Source organism: Dreissena polymorpha, chromosome 4 (genome assembly GCF_020536995.1).
Source record: "Dreissena polymorpha isolate Duluth1 chromosome 4, UMN_Dpol_1.0, whole genome shotgun sequence".
NCBI lineage: Eukaryota > Metazoa > Mollusca > Bivalvia > Myida > Dreissenidae > Dreissena > Dreissena polymorpha.
This window is the reverse complement of record NC_068358.1, coordinates 124,718,058-124,726,387: the sequence shown is the minus strand read 5'-3', so window position 1 is coordinate 124,726,387 and position 8,330 is coordinate 124,718,058. Positions and strand designations below refer to the sequence as shown.

At 33.8% G+C, this 8,330-nt stretch overlaps 1 long non-coding RNA gene across 1 annotated transcript; it reads right to left on the bottom strand.

Annotated features, from left to right (window-relative positions):
• Positions 1-5,799: 5,799 nt before the first annotated feature.
• On the bottom strand, positions 5,800-8,110 carry LOC127878900 (uncharacterized). The gene is made up of 2 exons (XR_008048841.1): positions 7,951-8,110; positions 5,800-7,328 (listed from the first exon to the last, which is right to left on the bottom strand). It is a non-coding gene; the product is annotated as an uncharacterized LOC127878900 (long non-coding RNA).
• Between the last annotated feature and the right edge of the window lie 220 nt (positions 8,111-8,330).

Here is an 8,330-nt window from a genome sequence, read left to right as displayed (position 1 = left end):
TCTGTTTTATTTCACATCAGCACCACAACAATAAATTTCGACCACAACATGTGCTCGCGACCACAACATTTTCAAAACAACGGGTAAAACGCCTTCTTTGCAGCAGAGGTTACGATATTTTTTATAGCCGAGCATAGTTATTAAAAAAAACGAATATAAAATGAGATTTTCTGTACAAAAGTATAATAATATCGTAAAAATATGCGACTTGTTCATTGTCAGAAACACATGACCCAACCTTTGTAAAGTCCTTGAGGTTAGAATATCGGATTTTTCTCAAGAATTTTGCCAGAATAGTAAACAATATTAATATTCGTATCGAATAGCATTCCCCGAATTTTATATTAAGGTCCTTATATCTTCGAGAAACGTAAAAAACGAAATCGTACTCACCGTTTGCATCCATTTTTCGAAATTGCCACCACAACGGAAGCTGCATTGCGACATTTTACGCACATAACACGAGCGTTATGATCACAATGATTCCACCCCGTGTTAAAGGTACCGTCAACCACAAATGACGAAAAAGAAAAGTTTTCAAATACCGTATTTTATTACAATAATAAGTTTGCATTGATTAAAATATCACGACTGGTATATTACATTACTTGAAAAAAAGTTCATATTTTTAGAATATTCGGTAATAAAATTTCGCAATGTGAAATCGAAAGTACATCGCGAAAATAGGTGACATAACGATAAACACACTATAAATAACGCAAGTAGATTGATCATTTTATATACAAAATATATACAATTCACTACGCATGCACAATTTTCATTCCTGGGTTTACCACGTGACGATAATGATCAATCTAGTGGCGTTTACTGGTAGTTACCTGGTACCGGTACCCAGTAAATAGTATTACCGAATATACTGAAAATATGAAAACATAACTTTTTTCAAGTAATTTAATATATCAGTCGTGATATTTTAATCAATAAAAACTAATAAATGTAAACAAATACGGTATTTTAGAACTTTTCTTTTTTCGTCATTCGTGTTATGCGCCTTTTTAGCTAAATAAATAGAGAATAATAGGTTAGTGTTGATTATAGATCAGGTTTATCATGCGAGGCTTAGAAAACAAAAAGCACGAGCCTTGGCGAGTGCTTTTTCGTTTTCGTGCCGAGCATGATAAACCTGATCTATAATCAACACTGACCTATTATTCTATTTATCCCACTTTTTATTCAGTAAACTTTTTTTATTTAAACAAAATAAGTTTACATGAGTGTTTGTCGTACTTTGATAATGACTGTAGTGTAACCAAGGCGAGTGTATTACTCCGCGTTCCAAAAATAACCGCTGATCAAATAATCTTTTTTTAAATCAGAATATCGTTCTGTAACAAAGTGTCGAGGGTTATTAATTACAAGTTTAATCATATTGAATTGCAAATCTTAAAGTTTTATGATATCAATATGACATTAAGTTGTTATATACAAGGAACTACATTTGTTTACAACGTAGCCTAACACCACACACAATTCACTTTCGATAACAAACCATCAAGTCGATCACGAGGTGCACAATATTTGCTTCTTTGTTATAATATTGGTTACTTCGTGACGAAATAACAAAGATTACTTGGATTTAAGCTAATTATATACATTTTAAATGTTGAAAGTGGCACCAAAGAATTGTGAGGCAAAGTTGTTCGAACTAGAGAAAGACATTTGCTGGTGAAGTGACTGGGTGGGGCGAACATCAAGATCAACTTGTTCGACGGTAGACAGTGGTTGTCTAGGCTGCATTTCGGCCATAGTTTCGGTGCATGAAGGTGAACAAGAGGAATCTGTTGGATTGTTACATTTACTGGACTGAGCAAGAATGAACACTTTTGCTGCTGTTCAACAGATATGTTGGAATAATTGGTTATGGACTGGACATTTTTTGCCCTGTTATGGCCATGGTTTCAGTGGGTGGAATGTTTGCATTTCGAAGTTTTTTGACCAGGAATTTGCGAACTGAGTGGTTCGTTATTCTCTTGTGCTTGAGAAAGCCGGCGTCTTTTGCCATGGCCTTCAGCATCTGACCTAGCTTGTTGACACCCAATTGTTGACGCAAGAACCACTGGGATGCAGTGTCATTTGTGCGTATTGCCAGGTTGGAAAGATGCTTTGAAGAAAAATCAGATGGACACATATCCGAGTACAGCTTGTAAATTAACACAGGATTTCTTGGTCCAGACGATTGTTTTCTACGGTCAAAGGGGAGCAACTCGAACTGACTTCTTCAAAGGGGAGCTACAACAACAGAACCTATTTGCATAGTGTTAAATTTACCTAATACTAGAGGTTTTAATAAAAATAAATGACAAAAAAAAACACGTTTTTTTTGCTACTTTTCTTTGTTATAAGGTCATTAAGATTGACAAACTTTTGAGTGTTTTTATTATTGATGCGATTGGCAAATACAGGTGACGAGGTGCGTGGGAAAAAGTAGTCCCGGTTCGGCAGTTGATGACGTCATTTCGTGCCATTGATTATAGCCTTGCCGTTGATTATAGATGAAATTTAATCAACGGGGCTTTAATCAACCGAATTCGCTGTAAAAGTGGGATAATGTAAAATACTTCATGTCAAAATTAATGAGCCAAAATGATGTCGCTGCAAGTACCTTCTACAACGTATGTGGATTTGCATGCATAGTGTTATTTCCGACTTAAAAACCTAACTATCTCCAGGTAAGATTCAAGCGACCTGGCATTGACCCCTTGAACATGGACGCCCATACAACACGAGAGTATCCTTCCTGCTGACTGTATGTGGACCGTGGATTTGGCTCCTATGCAACTATAGCAGATCGGTTTTCACAATGAGTGGAGGCTATGACTATCACAGGAAAAACGTGAAAACAATCAAATCACAATATGTCAATTGGAAAAAAACATAAGATATATTAGTAAAATTGCTATAGGACAGGAAGTTATTGACTCAAATGTTTTTGGCACATTTACAGCATATATCGATGAACAATCAATCCAGGTTTAGGCAATGAAGTAAACAAGGAAAACAATAAATTCCAACAAAAAAAGTTTGCAAGTTAACGTACTTCAAAATTATGTTATTGTCGCGCACAGAGTAATTGAAAACAATATCACTTTAAGAGTGGATACTCCACCCCCGGAAACCCGATATGCTGTAAGAAGTTGGATATGCTAGGAGAAGTTGTCGATAGATTTCGATGAATTTCGGTAGGGTAAGTAAATCCAGTTTTATAATTGTTTAAATGCATTTTTGAATTAAAATATATTTTGGTGTATACAGACGAGATATTACCATGTATGTTAGAAAAATCCTGGTTATTAATATTCAGGATTTATTGAAATATGGCTATTTAAAGTCGACGATGCAGGGATTTGTCCCATATTTAGTACTTTATTTACAAATTTCTTTAAAGATATGCCAGTGAAAAAGTTTTTGCACCGACAATTATATTAACCAATCTCCACGAGTAGCATATCCGCCAGGGTTTCTTAAAAGAATTCGTATTGATGGAAAAATTCGACTTTTCATTCAACATGCTGACAATAAAAATATATGACATGGTGCTGTACAAAGATGTCGAGATATGACATGAGTGCAGTTCATTTATAAACTTAAAAGCTCACTATTACAGCTGATTTATGCCCACTCTGATGCATTGTAGATCATTTTCATTGAACTTTGAGGTTTTATAATTATATCCGTTCTGAAGCTAAGTGAATTTCCAGCTTATTTGTATCTTTTTTTATTGCTTGAAAATCATTGTAAAATAAAGCAATTTATTCATACAGGTAAAAATATACGTCCGGTAGGAAATCTAAACATTTATAATAACATTTTCTGCCTATAGTTCAAATTATGGGTAGACTTTCATAAATGTGAACTAAATTTGGATCTATTATACATGACTTCAAGTTGACAGCTTTGCAAACATCTCCGACAATGCACGCGTGTACATGTTTGTTTCTTTTCGTTCTTTTTGGTAATGATATATGCAAAATGTAAAAATTTATTTTCAAAACCTTTAAAGTATTATCACTCATTTTAATTAAATTGCAATAATAGTATGTGTTTCTGTTTTTTTAAGAAAGCATGAGACATCCTCTTTTGAGTATAGCAATCGGTCTGAAATATATAGATAAAATAATAATTTCATAATGGTAATTGATAAACTGAATTTCATTCACGAAACATTTGACCTAACACATCAACAATCCTTTCAAAATCACATGCGGTATCGACCGTTTTTGTTAGACTTTCCTTTCATTATGATCACCTAAATATGAATATCGTTGGACAAGTTTAGCGAAATCTGCCAACGAGCAGTTGGGTACACACAATTTTGGCGATTATGTGTTCGACAGTTTAAAAAGGCAATAAATATGCCGGTTTAACTGATCACATTCCAAACTCCTTCATTCACAATCATATTTACAATATGTATAATCAGCTTTGAAAGTTGGAGCGAAAATCAGCCAAAAGTAAGAGAGAAGGTGAGCATTGAGAAGTACGATAGAACATTCAGAAGAATGAACGCGTATAAAATGCAAATTGAAAACAATAATAGCCTATTGATAATTATAACGCAAACGGCACTTTGGCAACAATTATATTCTAGCGTTTTATATCACATATCATATGGTATCGCCTTCTAGTCAACAAATACATCTTAAATAAATTATTAATTAAACAACGTGGATTACATTTTTACTGATTTATGCAACCATTGAACGTTATACTGAATTCAAACAAATAATTAAATTTACAACATTTGTTTTAGAAACTTCAATAAAAGTACAACGATCACACACATTAATCTTAGGCGTATAGGTAGCAAATAAACTTAAGCAATACGGAACGGCTTTATAAAGTTTAATGGTTGAACACCCACATTATGTCATCACCGATTTATGTATGTGTTTCTTAAAATAGGGAGAAACAACTAAATATATGAATAGACTATATTTTCCATATTCTATATTTATTTATTTTTGAATAATTATAGATCATTTTGCTGTCTGGTTAGGGCAGTGTTGTGGTTAACCCATTCATGCCTAGCGTCTAGAAAAAAGGCCTTGTCAAACTGCACAGACCCAGATGAGACGCCGCCTCATCAGGGTCTGCGCTGTTTGCTTAAAGGATTTTTTGTAAGAAATATTCTAAATATAGAAATAAATTTACTAGACATAACTTATTTTGGAAATAAATTGATCCAATTTAGAAGGACGGGAGAGTCCATTAGGCATAAATGGGTTAAGGCACTTCAATCCCAGTTCCCGTCAACACGTGAGTCTGGTTGGTGATCACCCGTACAGGACAGGTAGGGTTTTATCCGGGTTCTCTGACTACCATACAAAGACAAGACTACACCAACATTGAAAATCAGCTAAACTCAATAGCTTGACATTGCAGCCATAATCAAATTCGTCCCAGTAAATTAGTAACATTAGAGTGCTGCGACACACTCTGGGTCCACACATCTCAAAGTAAACTATATAATCGACTATTATTTTGATCGTTAATAACTCTAAGAAACGCTTTTTGCAAAAGTTTGATTTTTTTGTTGAGTTGTAGATTTCTGCTATTTAAATCGAATCATATGGTTTAAATATAAACACAATTAACACAATATAATAAATGCATTTAACCAATATATGCATTTCGATCTTTGCTATTTTTCCACTACAAATCGCCCCGTGTAAAAGTAAGTTACTAAAAGACCATCATCATATTTGTTTTCATTTATCGGACACTATCATTAAAAAAACACCGATACACAATTCGCACAAAATTGTATATACAACGACAACAACAACAACATTTATTCAGCAGTAAAGCTTATACAAGCTCATAGCCTACATTATATATGCATTATACAATTTATAAGTAATGGTAGAAGATAGAAATTGGACGATAGTGTTATGAACTGGTTAACATGGTTAGTTATGAAGGGAATACATAATTGCATCTGATATTGCAACTGCACATCTTATATTTACTAATTACTTACAAGACAGACGATTGGAAGAATTTTCACTAACATTTGTGAATACGAATGTTATATGTGGGTGTGTCTGTAATTACAATTTTAAGAATCTTATCTACGTGGAATATTTTAAATAAATTACTTTAAACATTTCAGTAAATTACATACTGCATTGTTTCGTCATATTATAATACAATTGTTTTTGTGTATGTTATGAGATATGTACAACAACAACATCAATTCATCAATGAAGCTAATACGAGTTCATAGCCCTCACATATGAAAATGAGCATTAATTTAATATATGCAAGAATACAACAAACAACAACATGTATTCATCAATAAAGCATATACAAGTTCATAACGCTCACATATGAAAATGAAATTTTTTTTTTATATATATGTGAGTATACAACAACAACAACATACATTTATTTATCTATAAAGCCTATACAGGTTCATAGCCCTCACATTTGAAAATGAGCATATATATATAGTTAACAAATATACACGAATGAATAAATTTGCGAACAAATACAAATGATAAAAGTACAAAGTCGCCATTGTTATAGAAACATTAATTTCACTCATAATTATTTACATGTTTTACAAGCCAAGCATCTATATATAAACGTGGGAAAAACATATATATTAAAATCTTGAAAAAAAATCCAAACGACCTCGGATATAGAATTGCACATTGCAAAGAACAAATTCAAAACGTGCTGAAAAAAGCACGAAAATGGTAACAGCGTTTCACTAACATTGTAAATACCAATGACACAACCGAAAACAATGCTCTCTTTGACACTACCGGTGATCCTGCCACCTATAGAGGTGTGGTCTGGTTTGGAGTCGCATCCGTCAACAATAAGAGAAGCGTTAATTACATGAGATGCCCCTGTAAGTTTAACCGCAATAGATCTGTCCTCACAAGAAGTACGGAAAATGTTTAATTGGCAATGTCCATTTGTGATATTTATTGAAACACGAGATAGAATTTCATCACTCAAGACATAGCTGTGCCCTCTGTACACATCGCAGGTTCCCACCTCAACGTTGTTGAAAAACACGGTCGCGTCCATATAAAATGGATTTATCCATGCAATAGCTTTCGGTGCATCAGCTGTCAAATGAAAACTTTGTGTATTGTTCTCGAATTGTAAAGGTGTAGATATCTTTGCATTCACCAGACTGAGTAATGATGTTTTCACCACTAACACAATGAGAAAATTCCGAATTGAAAGTCTTGCAGTATAATCACCCATTTATATTTAAATTGCAATACTAGGATGAATTCTGTTTGTTTAAAAAAAGCATAATACGCCCTCTTCTGAGTAAAGCAATCGATCTGAAATATATAGATACCACAATCATTTCATTATTGTACATGAAAATAGGAATTTCATTCACGAAACAATTGGCCTAACACATTTACAATTCTTTCAAAATCACATGCGGTATCGACCGTTTGTATAAGACTGAAGTCCTTTCCTTATGATCACCTTAACATGAATATCGTTGGACAAGTTTTGCGAAATCTGCCAACGAGGAGCAGTTGGGTACACACAATTTTGGTGATTATGTGTTCAACAGTTAAAAAATTAAAGATCATACATGTGTCGCCAAATCTGATAACATTGCAAACTCAATCCTTCACAATCATTTTTACAATACGAATATTCAGATTTGAAAGTTGGAGCGAAAATCATCCAAACGTAAAGGAGAAATTGAGCAGACAGATTTTGGAACGTACGAACGAATGAACGGACGAATGCACATGCATAAAAATACAAATTGAACACAACACTATCCTATGGATCATTATTAGGAAATAGGCAAGTTGGTCAAAATTATATCCTCGCGTTGAATATCTCATATCATATGGTATCGCCTTCTAGTCAACAAATACATTTGAAATCAAATTTAACAATGTACGTTTTCCCAACTTGAGCAATCAGTAAACGTAATACCGAATTGAAGCAAATGATTTAAGTTCCAGCAGTTGTATACACAATTACAATTCCACTCTAATAAATATCACAACAATCACACATGTTAATCTAAGGAGTAATAGTAGAAAAAAAGCATCCAGCAACGACATTACAATATTTAATTGTTGAACGAACAAGTCTGTCATTACCGGTTATAGACAAAAAAAACAACTAATTATAGTAGTAGAGTGTATTTCCCCATATTCTATATTTACATTATTTTGGAATCCTTAAGGTGGGTTCCCACTGCCGATCCGATCAACTCGATCAAGCCCGACCAAGCGGTCGTGTACTGGTCTGGTTCGGTCGGCATGAGTGGTCGGGTAGGTCGACATTGGTCGGGCTTCCTACCCGATATT